The 16,400-nt window shown below is 40.9% G+C and overlaps 1 pseudogene; it reads right to left on the reverse strand.

The window, feature by feature from the left end:
* Positions 1-4,221: 4,221 nt before the first annotated feature.
* Positions 4,222-5,443, reverse strand: LOC145443534 (lysosome membrane protein 2 pseudogene; annotated as a pseudogene).
* Between the last annotated feature and the right edge of the window lie 10,957 nt (positions 5,444-16,400).

Consider the following 16,400-nt stretch of genomic DNA (forward strand, 5'->3'; position numbering starts at 1 on the left):
AGCTTGCCTCATTACTAAATCAGTGACTATGGAGTATGGATATTACTCACATATAGGACTCACAGAAATTTCAGCTGATTTCATTCAGAGCTTTTATTTACAGCACACAATACCTACACCTTCCCCCTTGGCGGATCATGAAGTTTATTTGAGAAGTAGTTATACTTAAACCCGACACGGCCAGAATAGAAATGCAGTTCTCGAACCAGTAATTAAAATTGGTACCAGTATCAATTTAATGCTCACGAGTTTTATTGGATGAGTTGGCATTCTTCAGACTGCCATTCAGTGAGCTTCAAAACTATAAACACACATTTACCACCATCATGCGGTTTGGTTATGTGGAATAAATATTATGAAACATTAGGCAGGGAAAGAGTGCAGGTGACATGACATTAGCAAAGCAAACAATTCTCTTTGACAAACATATAGGTCGCACCAATTATAGTAATCAGTCCACTGATCAAACTCTACCATAGAAGCTTGCACTGTGAGCCTACCTCTATTTAATACGACATATGCGACTGCAAATGAACTTTGCATCAAACAAAGGATTCCGATCAACTGAGTTTGCTGTGACCCGCATTTGAAACACTTCCAATGCTCAATGTGAACCATGCTATTACACCATCAGCCTCAGGTTGAAATAGACTTGTTTCATTATATCAGATAGTCACCATGCAACTGAATCCCAGTGTCAAGATCAAGGAATGCAATGTCAATTCAAGCCATAATTTTTGCAATACGCAGTCATTAATTTGTAAAGTTGTTCCCGGGGTAGGCCTATTTGAAGAAGCAATGAGCCTGTGGAATTCAAAGTCCAGAACTACTCCAGTATGTAAGCCTATGAGACTTTCCCATATTCATTTCCATCACCAGTTTGTTCCCAGTTATAAATCGCTACCACCGCTTGTGTTGTAGTACAATTTCCACAACGGTAGCGTCACATCTACTCAAGTAGCATGAACTAATACTATGTTTTTGTGCTAGCCTAAGTTTACAAATTAGGTCCGTGGATGGCCGAATTGTAACATTCGACAAAAGTGTCCAAGCTTTCTTTCATTCGTTGAATTCCCAATGATGTATGCCTGCCGTAGGTACTGAAAAGGTTGGCTTTGAAATGTCGCGGACCATGATGACAGCGCACTCTACTAAAATAAATTTAATCTGATTACGAGTAGTTGAAATTATAAAGAGCCAAGAGCTGTGATGCACAGCTAAGACTGCACGAAATCAAGCCGTGAAATGCACCAAGACATCATACATGGAAAAATTGTTTGTGCTAGGTCCTTTTATCACAGTGTGAATTCGACTATCTCATATCATATAGGCCTACGCCAGCAGTTCATAATAATTGACCCAATTCTGGGACACCCAGTCTTCTAAAATGCGTCGTGATAATGTTCTGCTGGTTACGAAACTCCATATTTTTATCGTTTTTCGATTGAAACATTATGTTGCTGGTCTCCTAATCTTGTTGCAACATTGAAAGTGAGTCATAATAACAGCGCTACAGAGAAAGGTTGGACATTGGCCTACAACGCAATGAATGCAAAGTATTGATAGCGATACCAGGCAGAAACATTAGACGCACTAGCGAAACTATCCAGCGAAGACTCCGGCAATTGCAAAACACCAAAAACAGTACCGCAGGAGCGGAATGGCGAAATTTTTCTGTTCACCACATGAAAGTATTAGGTTGTCTATAAAAACGATATTCTTCAAATTTAGTTCAATTCCAACCAGTAGAAGCGGAGTTATTGCCGTTAAAAAATTTGGATATGAATAAAATAGTATTTGGTCACAGAGTCTATTCGCAGCCAGTTAGGCCGCCGGCCACGCAAATTGGAATTTATTTCGTGTCAGCCCAAAAACAGCATGGCATTACGGACGATAATCAACCTAAATGTAACGGTATTGGGGAGAGAGTAGGAAAGCTACTGCTGCAGAAGCGGGAATTCAGATCAGCGATGATAGCAGGCGCGCCAGCCTACTGTGTATCAGGCCTGCGCCACACCATACACAGTCGATAGTAGCACATGGGCTGCAAGAGATGTCAGTAACCTCAGATCGTATCATCACTAATACCAAAATACTAAATTGCAGATGTATGTCGAAATATTGGACATAAAATGGGCATTTTAAAACAAAAAGGTTTCGATTTCAACATGGAAGCTGTTTCGACCCTGGGTCGCTACGTCACTTCATTTATGTGCATTGCGGTATTTATTAAGGTCAGGTAGGAAGTACCGATTCAAGGAGTTTGAGCTATCGCGGCGGTTTCCACAAAAATCACTAAAAGACAAATGACTAGCCCAGTGTTTCCCTACCTTTTTCGACTCATCGCCCCCTTTTGAAGCTCCACACCGATCATCGCCCCCCCAAAGATTGGGAAACTAAAGACAACACTTCGTCACCCCCCAAACACCCCAGACCCCCTTCGTCCGTTTTCGCCCCCCTATCGGCCCCCTTCGCTATTTTCGCCTACCTAGACCGCCAAATCGCCTACGTTGGGAACCACTGGACTAGCCGAACACATATGTTTGTTAACTGCATACTTTCCAACACCAAACGGAACCATTGGTCTATTGCCGACGGCTCAATGAATAGGAGAAATATTTGCTTATGACATCACACTCAAGCGGTGTACCGTATTACACTTGAGATAACAACGTACTATATTGCTCATTAACCTGTGCGTCAACCTGTACGGACCCATAAACCTGCTTTTGTGATAGCTAGCCATCGGCTCATTGTAATTCGGATCTGGTACACCCCTGTACACCCCATCCGAGTGGTACACCCTTTGCAAATTCTGGTACACCCTAGGGTGTACGACAACCCCGGTTGAAGAGCACTGGCATAGCCTACACTGCTATTGCTTGAATATATATTTTTCTGTCCTTGTAGTTTCAAGTAGCCTACTGTTGTATATATACATATATATACATAGCCTGCCTGGGCGACAGTTTTTTTCCAAATTATAGCTAGTTTCCAAATTAGATTAGAATTATAGGCCTTATATATGGTAGTTACAATTTTCCAAATCAGATTAGATTTGTTAGCCTTAGCTTTAAGCCGAGTATTTGAGCAGCACTCACTGTGACATCATAAGACTATGAACGATGTAGAAAGTCCAAGCAGTGTAGGCCTACCTTTGATTCTATCATAAAAAATTGGTCTGTTTTCAACCACACCTATTTCATTGCACTTTGTGATCAAAGGAGTGGTAGGTCATGACTTAGCCTACGGTACCAGTAGCCTATCGTGACATTTCCACTAGTGTACGTAGCTTTACGTGCTACATGTTATTTTTGGTATACTGCGATTCGACCAATCAAGGTTTCCAATGCAATCGAAACTATAGTTTTCGTTGATAAGTTGACTCTTAAGGGCTAGGAGCCCTTAATTTCGGTACTACTTGAAAGAATTATTCCTCACTTCTCGAGTCAAATCATCAGAATATATACTTGGGCTACGGTACTCTATTCCGTTTTGGCAGGGTCGTAATGACTCTAGTCATGGGTCGACTCGAGTCCGACTCAAGTCATTTTCTTAGATTATGGAAATGACTCGACTCAAGTCAATCGGTGCAGTGACTCGACTTGGACTCGAGTCATTGCGCCTTGCGCGAGACTCAGACGGCCTAGACCGACATTTCATTGTAATTTCGAAGAATTGTCAACTAACCACACTGTTGGGATTTCGTCTATTGGTACTGGCTCTTGAAAATGAGACCAGAAACTGCTAAAAGTGAGGAAAATTAGTAGGCTATATTATAAATGCGAACCATTAGATATCAATAAACAGAGTTATAAAAAGTGGGTTCAGCAATAGTTCAAATAGAAACTGAGCAGTCAACACTGTGATTTGGACTCATAATTGAGTCATGATAATACCATGACTCGGACTCGAACCTCTGACTTGGACTTAACTCGGCTGTGAATTGAAAATGACTCGACTTGGCTGGATTCAAAACTATAAAAGTGAGATTAACTTGCGACTAGGAGCCTTGTGACTTGGTTACAACCATGCGTTTTGGGTACACGGCTGATTGCGCAGGATTATTATAAAAATGAAAAATGCCTGTACACAAAGCTTGGCTCGTTTTGCACGGTACATTCCTTCTGTACCATGTTCAGGAAAACGAGAAATTAGATAGAACTAAAATGATAGCTTAGGAACATTTCATAGGTAAAATTCGAAAAAGATTTCAAGAATTTCGCTCTAAATTACTCTAATCATGCAACTAGAATTATCTAGTTCGTCAGAGTCTCACCTGTAAGCGCGGAGACCCTTGATCTTGGACTGCTCCTCAAAACCCAGAGGTAGCGAGCGACAAATGTCCGTCGAATACGTGTATATCGTCTCATCCGTACTCATCTTCGGATGGAAGAACACGCCGTCCGTGCCGTTGATCATATTCCCGTATTTGGTCGACCAATAGTCCAGAGACTTGTTGTAGTTCCACTTCTGTATCGTGTTAACGTTACGGATGTGTTTCTTCCCGGTATCTACGAGGTAGACGCCATCGTCTGTGTTGTTCATCCCGTAAAATAGTCCGAATTTGCCAGGGAGAGACGGAAAAATCTTATGCGCCAACTTGAAAAAAGTATCGTTGTAACCGAACAATATCTCCTCTGCCGTGTGAGTGATGATAGGTGATTCTATCAATTTTATAAGAGTTTTAATAAACTTCGGGATATGCCCTAGGCTTTCCACCAAATCGATAACCAACAGCAACGGAATGTTAACAATGGTGATGCTGACTTCAGACGGGTGCTTGACGGACATGGCCGCGCTGTACACATAAGTATGATTGTAACGATACGCAACCGTGTCGTTGCTGTAAAACTCTACGTCGTAGCGCGGCTGATGCAGTTGGTAAGCGAACGGTCCGATTTGCGATAAATTCGCTTCTTCCCCTTTCAAGAACTCGACGGGGTTTGTCAAGTTGAACTTCCAATACTCCATGTATATCGGTGGAGGCGGGTCCACCCATTGGTCATACTGCGGGGAGTCAATACTTATAGCGAGTTGACTGCTTACTTCCTTGTCCAAAAGTTTCATGTGATAATTTCCTATCAGCAGCACCGCAGCGGTCACCAGGAAAACGGCAGATATACAAATGCTAGCTATTTGACACTTGTTTAAACCCACCTCGACTGTAAGACTATGAAAACAGACAAATCAGTATAAATGTGAGCGACCAATTAAACAAATGATTATCAACATCGGCCGCATATAAACTTTCCGTGATGACACACGAAGTTAACAAAGTAAGTCTTATGATTGTCTTTCACATAAAAACATTATTGCCTTCAGTCACACACTACTCGACTATGCACGAAAATCACCGTAAGTACTTCGAAAAAGCTTTTAATCACATGAGAAATAGTGGAAGAAAACACATTTTGTCACTGTAGGCATTGTAACAAATACCCTACACCAGGGGTTCTCAACTTCCCTTGTATAACGGGCCGCATTTTAACAGCAAAAGACGCTGCGGGCCGCAGAACAATATTACCATGTATTTGTGGGCTAATATTAAATTTAGGCTACCGTAGCTTATTTACCAGTCGTATACGGGCATTTAGTATTAGTACATTTTTATGCATTATAAAGTACGGTATTAATGGCCAGCGTTCGTAAGTTTGCAGCTGCTGCTTGTTGTGAGAATATGTAGTGTAGGCCTATCTTCTAGCGGCGCAAGTAAATCATTTCATGGAGGGTGCATTGCATTCATTGCCAAGTCAGTATATGCAACTTCAAACCCTACCACCGGAGAACCGAACTCTCTGTTTCAATGCGTGAGCGAGCAAGTATAAATTGCGGTAACTTTTGCGTAACAAAGGCCATTATCACATTGAGCTCTGAGTGATATGAGAAGAAGTCTGGCGTTCGGGGCTATTTCTGAGCAAACCAATCACCCCTTATCATTTCCTTCCATGCCTGGGGCATGAGCCAGCTTTGTCAAGTTGATATTTTCCGCTGGTCCTCTCCCCACGTTTGATAAGCCAGCATTTCCTCTGCATATATTATGCAAAGTTGGTGGATTCGTACGAGGCTGGGTTAAATTAGTCTACTTGTTTCAGAACATGCGATGAAAGATCGACTGGCATTAATGTTACTCGTCTGGTCACGATTGGATCGGACTGTATCTTAGAAATTTGTCCGGTGATGTTGCCCTTGCTGCTGGTCCGGAAACAACAAATATTCGCGCATAATGTTAAGGTTTTATAAAAACCACACCTTCTATAGTAGATTTCTTGGGTTTAGCCATATTCCAAGCAATTTTGAACGATGCGTCTGTAACGTAGTCGGCAATGAAAACAACCGTTCGCAGTGAGTCAAACACTCTTTAAAGGTGTAGGCCTGCTACATAGCGGGATTCTCTTGAGTCCTAGTCCAGCTTAATACCGATTCAAAAGAAAAACAATTTGAAGTCGAGCATATATCAAGAAACGTCCCATTAAAGCAGTGGTTCTCAAACTCTTTCATACACGCCTACCTTTCTGATAGGGAAAAATTTCGAGCCCTCTAACGTGATATAACATAATGAAACCAGAATGCTAGGAATACAAACGGCAGGTTTGATGGCATGGAAGGCTATGGCTGTTGATGAGAGAATTCTCAAATATGAAACCAGACTATACACAGTGAAATAACTATGAATTGGAGATATATTGAGCGCAGCGCGAACATTTTTTTCAGTCGACCACATTTTTGCGCCCGCCTTCAGATGCTTTCACTGTGTCAGTAATACTTGCGTTTATAATGAAAGATGTCACGGGCCGCAAAATAATCGTCTGCGGGCCGCATGCGGCCGAAAAGATCATCGCTCTATCAAATATGCCGGACCTGATGTGTGGAACAGTATCCCGCCGGCCATCCGACAGTCGACAAGCATGTCCACATTCAAGTCGATATACAAGCAATTACTAAATAAATACAGTCCATCCTCAAGATTACCGGACCACGACTGACCTATTGATCTCGCTTTCCATGACATGCCGCCCTATTCCTTGTCGCTTTCTTTTCTATACTATCTTCTTTACTTTCATTCAGTGTGCATGCCTCCTCTTGACATCGCCTAGGCCAAGGTGGGTGTCAGATTCCATAGACTACTCCTAGTCGCTTCGACATCTTCCTGTCATTTCATTGTATCACATTTTCTGTGGTGTATTGAACTGATAAAATTGCTAATAAATCAATGATGATGATGATGATGATGAAATTGTACCAATCTTGAGGTTGCCTACATTATAAATTGAATGAATTATGGGTGATCAATTCATATTATGTTACCATGAAACTATTTTTCAGGATTTTTCTTTCAAGCAGTCTGATTATTGACTCAGCTGCATTTCATGGATAGAAAAGTTCAGCCTAACTGATTCAGAATTGTGATTTGAAATTTTCCACTCATCAGCAATTTTTGAATATATATATGCAATTGCTAATGCCTGTTACTTTTTGAAATTTGGCGTATCCAATGTATAGGTTGGGAATGAGACTTTGTGTTGGTGTACAGAGCTCCACAGTGTGAAGTTGTAAGTTCGTAACCGATTTTTTTTTATGACGCTGTTGAGCAACATTGACGAATGTGCTAATTTGATACCATTGATATATCTGTTCTCAGTATGGAACGATTCTACGGCATCCACGGTCTGCAGAAAATATGATCTGAAAACAAGGTACAACAGAAAATAAAACAGACAAAGTACTCCATGTGGTTCAGATGCTGATTGTTCAACTGTCCAGGACGATCTTCATTTAAATTAAAATAAACCCGAATATTTTCAGCTGACACTTATCAGGCGTGATCGTCAGCAACTAGTACATAATTGTTGTTGCTAGCAATTATCCCCGATGAGTGCCAGCCGAACATATTGGGATTTATTTCAATATGATTTTATTGTATGTTTGAGCTCTGTACCTTCAATAGTCTATTCAGTTTTCAATAAAGATTATTCAATTTACAAGATATTTGTATTGAGAGACGCTGCCGGTCGGTATTAGTGTAAAAAGCCAACACACCACGTCAAGGTTCCAACCTTTGCATTGGTTTCCTTGGCGACAGAAGGAACCCCTATGGGAATAGGCAGCACTCGTCCCATAGGGGAAAAAAAAACTGTTTGGAGAAAGGCTAATTTTCACCTTCTTTAGATACCTCCTTCAATCCATCACGTAACCCTTTTGAATATTTAGAAATTTTGGCTTGCTTTTTCTGAAAGGCATAGCGAACAAAACTATGTTAAAAATCCTACTAAAGTGCATCACGGACTTTTCCAGTACATCCTCCACGATCTCCACACTTTCATATATCTGTAACACTATTAAGTCAACCAACTTTTGATATCACTGGTCTTGACGAAATTGTCCGAGGATACTGTTTACTGTTTGTTTTGATGCTTCCTTTCCATGGAGAATGAAAATCTGAATAGTATACCAGTGAACTTACCTGACGGATATTTTAGGCGGTACTTCTTTCTCTCCATTATCTGGAAAAATTTGCCAGCACGGCATGTAAAAACCACTTCAGGTTGATGTATAATATTTGAAATGTACTCAAGTAAGTAGTTACTGTTGCAATCCCTCTTTATGCCTGTTTATGGCATTTTAAATCATACACATGATGGCTAATCCCTAACTAAAATCTTACTTTACAAAATTGAGAGTGCAAAAAGTAAGTACTTTTGCCTCACCTTTACTGTAAGTTAACAGGTAGTGAAAAAAATAACAACCGGTAGTACAGGTAAGTGGGTAAAATCTACTAGAGTAAGCCTATATCGGCTACTTAGAAAATGCAGAAGCAGGGCCTACTTTGTTACTGACCACCTCAGGAATTATTACGCATCTCGAGAGCCCAAATTAATGAATACCATATTTACGTCAAAAGTGAATATCAAACCATCTACTATTTAGACAATATTTTGCAAATGATAATTCCTTACCGGACTCATGCCGAGTGACACCAAAAGCAGAAGTAATAGGCTCCTCCTCTTACACGCACCAACTCATCGAAAACCTTTAGCAAAACCATTGCAGCACCTAATTGTGGAAAGCCAGACAACGAAGAAGCTTGGTGGCAAATGTTAGTATAATATTGGTAAAACTGGTTCAATCACGCCAACTCCACAATATCTGGAATTAAGCTCCTCTATGAATGACGAAATAGAATCTAGATCAGTGGTTCCCAACCTTTTTATCCTAATTCCCCACTTCCGATTTATTCCGAGCCTTTATTCCCCACCTAAAATCTCTATATCCATATCTACCCTTTAAAGTGCTACCTCCAATAAAATTCTGCGAGCCTTTGCTTACGTGCTATTGGTGATTGTTAATATCCCTGGAATTGATCAGCACACAATAAAATGCAGCGGTGAACTGGTAACCGTAAACACGCCTCCGTAAATATATGTATCTCCGCCGGCGCGCAGCCAACAGAAAAATAGGAGGGGTTTGAAAAGTTTCCAAATGTTGCGGGGTAGCATCAATTTTCATAAGTAATTAAATGCCGAATAAACTTCCTGATGTTGACGAACTCATGCGTGCTATATATATATATATATAAGCCGCCGATAACTACACTTTCGCACAATACTAAAAGAACTTGAAATAACATAAATATGTAATTTCATTTGTAACGAGCCCGAATGTGCTATCAATTAGCGAGTCCACGATCCCCCTTGAATACATATTCATTGTTCAGCAATATGAGCTCTTATTACAACTAATCAAAATTGTTCTATCACTACGCTTCGTGACCGATTATGGTGTACAAATGAATAAAATTATTCTGGAGATCGCGTGTTGCTAAGGCAATCGATATCATAATAATCTGACATATCCAATGTAGACTACTTAGACGTAGCCTACATATCTCTATCAGCTGAAGGATATTGCGCGAAAATTGGTAGGGCCCTAATACATTCTGTGGACCCAGTTCTACCCTTACAAGCCAAGGAAAGGCTCGTGTGTGCTGGCTTGTACCGAAGCGCATAGAAAAGGTATCAACAGCGCAGCGTTTCTCTGTGGCGCGGTTGCACATTGCTATTGCCGCGACGTCAGCTGATCCCACTCTCGCCGCTCGGCCGCATCCTTGCTCTTGAGCTAGTCTCTCGTTTCGCCAGACAGCATTGTTGCGTCACAATGCCAATCTACCCGACAATGAATAATTTGGGGCTGATTGTGGGGGTTCCGGGGCCACGAGTGGAATAAAATTTATATTTTCGCAAGCAGTACAGCGTCAGCGTTCGATTGATACCCGATTCATCAAATGTAATGCTCGGCAAGCCGGTCAAAAATCACCGTCAAATTGCCTGTAGCCGAATGGAAACTGTGACGTGCTACAATTTCATTGAACCGTGCGATTTGCTTGTGTCGACACCATATAGGACACTATGGTAGGTTAGTTATCTTTATCTATAATCCATCTTGACCTAGTGTGCCCGATCTCACAGTTCTTTTCGATGTTGATCTAAAGCGAAATATGATTCAATGTACAGCCAGGCATTAGCGAAAGGATGGGGAAATCATCATGTCAGCTACAGCCTGAAACGAGGCTTGTTTCATAGCGAAACTGAGAACACAAAAATAACACACGCGCACTTCTCAACTTAAAGGGGCACTGCACTCAAAAAATGATGTGGTCTCAAATGGAAAGGCAAAACGAAAAAAAAAATTTGGCCGCAGCCGTTTTCTTCAGAACGCCACCATAATGGAGCTGCAATTTATTGAAATTTCCAGAAACACATCCGGCTGCAACTGTCGCGGCTCTGGGTCATTTCTCAACCCGTTACATCACTTACATGGCACGATGACTTCATCGTCGCACTTGCTCGGCGCGATTAGGCAGTCACGCAGAGGACGTCAGGACGAACTTTGTATAGTTGTCAGTCGATGTTATGAAGGAATCATGCCTTGCACACCAAGGCGGCGCTCGACGTACGATGTTAAAAGTCAGGAGGATTTGTGTCTGGAGCTTGTCATGACTTTATAGTATTTGCTAGTTGACTGATGCCACTACAGTTGTATATTGATACAGCTGTCATTTTCAAGATGTATTAATGACTGCACAGTGCACAATCGTGATTTATGATAATTCTCCTGATATGCTGATCTGGGGGGATTACGGCACGTGTTGTGGTCACAGAATGTGAAAGCGCGACTTGAAAGCGCAACTTGAAAGCGCGACGTTCAGCTCTCCGTCGCGAGTGCAGTAGCACCAGCCATGTAGATCTGGATTGCGTGATTGACGCACGTGTAAGAAATAGAATCGAAGTAGGTCGTTGAAGAAGTTAGAATATATGAATTATAAGGAAATTGTTAGGTTTTTTATATAAATTGCAGTCTACGCTATTTGTTCGGGGTTTATTTGGATCATTTTTAATTTAATTACTATTTAACTCTGTTAAATGCAAGCAAGTTTCTGCCGGCTTTTTACTAGTGTGTGCTTTTTCGGGTTGCCGCATCGATTTCTAACGCACTGTCGTCTATACTCCATCGTAGATCACGCCTCTTCAGCGATAGCTAAATTACTGGTTCTGGCGTAAACTATTTCCCGTCGGGTGTACAATATGTGGATGCATCTATTTATTACGTTATTTTAATGTATTAGCATGTTTCTAAGCCACGGTTGGAGTTGAGCGGGGTTTTAGGATGGTACTTGACTATACACCATGTCGTTTCGATTACCTCCATTCTTGTACCCGTATCACAATTCTAATGGTATTTTGGATTTATAAAAATATTCTAACTCAGTGCTTTTCAACCTGTGTGACGGTTCGCACTTGTGCGAATGAAAAAAATCGAATTGCGAATGACGAAGGTGGTGCGAATGGTGCAAATGAAAATCCGGATCAAGTGCGAACGAAAATCGGGATTATTTGTTAATTTTTTTGTCGTAGAATAATTCATATAAACCTAATAAGAAAATTGACTGTCTGTGTACCTTTTATAGTTGCGACGCAATTGTATAAACCTAGCACTAATCGTAGCTCTCATAAGGTTTAGTGAATTAATATATTCGCACTATAATTATTACGTAACCAGAATCCTGCTGGTTTGGAAGCTGGTGTAGTGGCAGACATAAAGTATATCAGCCCGTCGGGGCCTGCGACAGGCTGAAAAAATGACGTCAAATTAACTCTCTGCTTTCATTCGCTAAACAATCGTCATATTTTCGTATTACCTGTTCGAATAGCGCGAGGCACGAGGATAGTAGTAAATACCATAAATACAGACTCACGTTTGCAAGTTACTGTAACGTAAATTTTTACCCGTTCAAGGGTTATTAAAGTCTGGACCGCAAAGGGTATAATTGTGGATCGACACCTTGCCAGAGCTATCTGTTGATATGTGTGTAATATTTGTTGAATTTATTGCAAAATACTGCTATAGTTTTTACATATACAAGGTCACTGTGTTGTTTCTTGTAGCCAATAAGAGAGACACGCAGAAAATATGGCTTTATCACTAGAATTTATGATAAGAATTGTCTGACTGTTTTTCCCGAAAACATGGTCGAAGACCGTTGGGATGAACTAGTGTAGGGGTGGGCAACGATCGAGTTCAGGCCTATGAGACTCATTCATTTCGAGGCTGACCTCTTCCGCCTCGGGGCACATGAATACGTAAAGTTTGGCCAACAAACCGCTGATAAAATGTGGTGCCAAAAACATAAGCGGCGACAAAACTTTAGTCTAAAGATGACCGATGCTAAATGGCTAAGCCTTTCGAGATGGCTTGGTATGCTCCGTTGTCGGCACGGAATAGTCCCGTTCTAGCAATCTGAGTAGACGCAGTGGTAAAGCGGCGACACGCAAAGGACTTAAGTTGCCCTAATTTGAAATTGCGTGCGTCGGACGTGTTTTGAGAGCTGTGTTGGGTAAGATTGTGGTGTGCGCGATCTGTATGTCATACATGCCCGTAACATCATAGCATACAACCATAACATTAAAATGAATTCCATTTCATGGGTTAGGCTAGGGTCGCGAGATGCCACAAAACTCAGATTTTGGTGGTAGTCTAAAAGCTGCTTTACCGTTATTATACTATTATGAATTCTCAAGTTAGATTGAGCTAATGAGTCGAACACACAGTGACACAGTATCGTGAGTTTATTTTTCTTCGCATATACCCGCGAGACGGAAGTTGGAGCAACGTATGAACATATCATGAGGTACAGAGCTATAATGTGCCTACCTCTTTCATCGTTTTTCATCTTTTGTTCCAAGACATAAGGCCAAAGCCTCAACAAAAACATGTGGGCTTTTCATTCTTTCGACAAACTGGAGCCTACGGGGCCTTTGTGTCCGCTCTCAAAAACGATTTCTGCCAACAAGCATTTTTCACTCGTGAAAAATACGCTGTATTTTGGATATGAGTGTTGAATAGATTTTAAGGCCTGAGAGACGTTCTTGTACAAAACCCAACAACATTGCTTGGTCGAGAAGGGTTTTAGTGAATAGTTGAAATCAAAACGAGCGATTGCCTTTTTAATGACACACCTGATAGCTTAAGCTACATAGTAGCCAATTTATTGCACATCTGTAAAAAATGTTAAGTATCGTCATCTTCTTTTTGTATCACAATTTTCGATTGGTTTGTGCGAATGAAATTTATTTTACAAAAAATAAATGCAAATGGAGCTCGAAAAGGTTTAAAAGCACTGTTCTAACGGAATGATAAGTGGGTGTCATTTAAATTTTGAAATCCGTCAAATAAGTTGCGTGAATTTTTGAAGCACTACTTGACTGTTCTTGTTGTTGCTGGATGCAATTTAAACAGCGATTTTAACTCAATGGTTTTGTTCGCTAGGCTGTAATATATATCCATTGTATTTGGCTATGACAAGATCTATTTATTTCGATCCGAGAGAACATGCATCATCGCAGCAGATGAAACAAGACGGTGTTTGCCATGATTTCATAATTCAAGTCGAGAATGATGAATATCACACTCATCAAAAGACATTGTCTGATGCTTCGGATTATTTCAGAGCGATGTTCAGGCACGATACAAAAGAGAGTCGCGAAAGGCGGGTGATTTTGAAAGGTGTGGATTCTGAATGTGTACAAAACTGCATCGAATTCATGTATGATGGGGAATATGAAATTCCGAAAGGAAAGATGTACGACTTTCTCCACGTCGCAGTCATGATGCTGCTAGATGACGTTAAAAAGGCATTATGTGACGTTATGACTGATTCGTTGACTGTCAGCAATTACATCTCCACGAAGCATGTAGCCGACATGTATGGGCTTGATGACCTGTCAGCAAAATGCAGATCTTACTTCCGACGAAATGTCTCGGAAATCTTCAACCAACCGGGATTTGAAAACACCGAGATGTCCGACCTTCGTGACCTTTTGAAGGCGAAAGAATCAGGAATATGTGAGGAGGACAAGTTGACCTTCACACTCATGTGGATTGAGAAGAATCCACGAATGAAATATATGCTGCGTCAATGCATTGATATGGTCAATTTGGGTCGTGTCTCTACGGCATTTCTACAAAATCTATTAAATACCAATCCGCTCATCAGCAACGACACTGAGTTATACAAGCTGATTAATGGCCATCTTATGTCCCATCACATGACAATGGTCCGCAGAGATGAGTACTTTAACAATACCAAAAGAATGATACTGTTTGACTATGATGCGAATCGTATCCGGTCATTGCATTTAATAACAGGAAAAATCTCAAAGTTCCGTTATGCTAAATTTCGGCATTTCGGAAATTTTTCCGTAATATTACTTGAGTCCCACTTTTACATTTTGTGTAAGGATAAATCCGTATACCGAATCAATTTTCGAGACAATAATTCAAAATGGGAGAGAATGAAAGATATGATATCCGGACATGGGATATGGCCCCCCTCTGTTGCTTTGTTGGGATCGATATTTGTTATTGGAGGTAGCATGTCTGGATCGTCTAATATTGTTGATGGATTCAACCCGTCTTCAAACCGATGGCTTCAACTAAAGAACAAACCCACAGCGGTTTCCGATCCGAGCCTCGTATCATTGAATGGCTCCGTATATTGTGTCGGAGGTAAAGGACCAGATTGCGTCGCAACTTCCTCATTCTGCAAATTTACTCCGTCCTCGTCAGAGTGGGTTGACCTCAAGCCAATGAGATATCCGAAGTGGGGCAGTGGTGTTCTCGCGTCTGGCCAGAAGATATTCGCGATCGGCGGCTGCACATTGCGGAAGAAATTGACAAATGTAGAGTGTTATGATGTCACGTCGTCTCAGTGGACTTCACTGTCGCCTATGAATAATGGTCATGGTTGGAATACTGCCATGCGCGTTGACAACTGGATATTTTCTGTACCAGTGTGTAAGTCTGTGTCTTCTCATCCATTTGAGAAGTATGATTTACTAAACGACATATGGCAGAGTAAAGAATTACGTGGTGTACATCGATGTAAAGCTTACGCAGCCATGCTCGTATCGCAGTAGACTTTGCAGTTCTTTAATAACATCAACAAATATTGATGATGCATTTTAGTCCTTTCTTGTTATTTTGTGAGGTTGACAGTCTGTGATCATGATCACCATACCCGTATACTATTGCTTGGTGTTACTAGCCTTCGGTAAATCGTATCTGTCTGTGTTCTCAATTATAGGCTTCCTAACCAATTTTTAAGAAAATTATGACATTGTTATCACGTTTATTATGTTATACCATTGTATGCATAATTTTTAATCGTAATCCTGCTATAGGTCTAATTGTTTCTCTGGTTGATTATACTACCATATCTATGCCTGCTACTGCAAGACAAACATGGCTTTCGTTCTGATTCTCCTTTCCGGTATGTTAACTGGTGATAATAAAGCGACAATATAGCTACGCAAACATTCAATGTCGTGATAACGGAATATATTGCCGGGTAGATAGGTGATTAAATTAAACACCAAAGAAAGTGGCTTCGAACCCAGGTTCTGCCTTATCTTCTATGTGTCGAAGGTTTATGATTGAAGCTTCTCATCACTGACCTTCGTGCCAATGCAGTGTATATACAAAAGACGACAGTGGTGGTGAACCGAGCCAAAAAAGACGACAGTAAAATTTAAGATATAAGTCGTACTAAATACATAGTCGTGGTGCACATGACCCAATTTCAGTGTGGGTGCACTGGGTACTGACTACCGAGTTGGAATTTCAGTTGAATTGAAAATTATGGCTCACAAATACAAATCTAGTCACTAACGCTCTGCAGAATGCTACCTTTGGATTTGTCACAAAGCTTACGTTTTGAGATTCTGTAAATATATTGGTAACTCAAGAAGTTATTGATCGAGATTCACTTGCTCACCCCAAGTCAACTTCCAATAAGTCACATGCGACTAATCACAAATCACCAATATGATCAACCAACTGTGCTG

Source organism: Botryllus schlosseri, chromosome 1 (genome assembly GCF_051294905.1).
Source record: "Botryllus schlosseri isolate E-star chromosome 1, Bs_hap1, whole genome shotgun sequence".
Classification (NCBI taxonomy): Eukaryota; Metazoa; Chordata; class Ascidiacea; order Stolidobranchia; family Styelidae; genus Botryllus; species Botryllus schlosseri.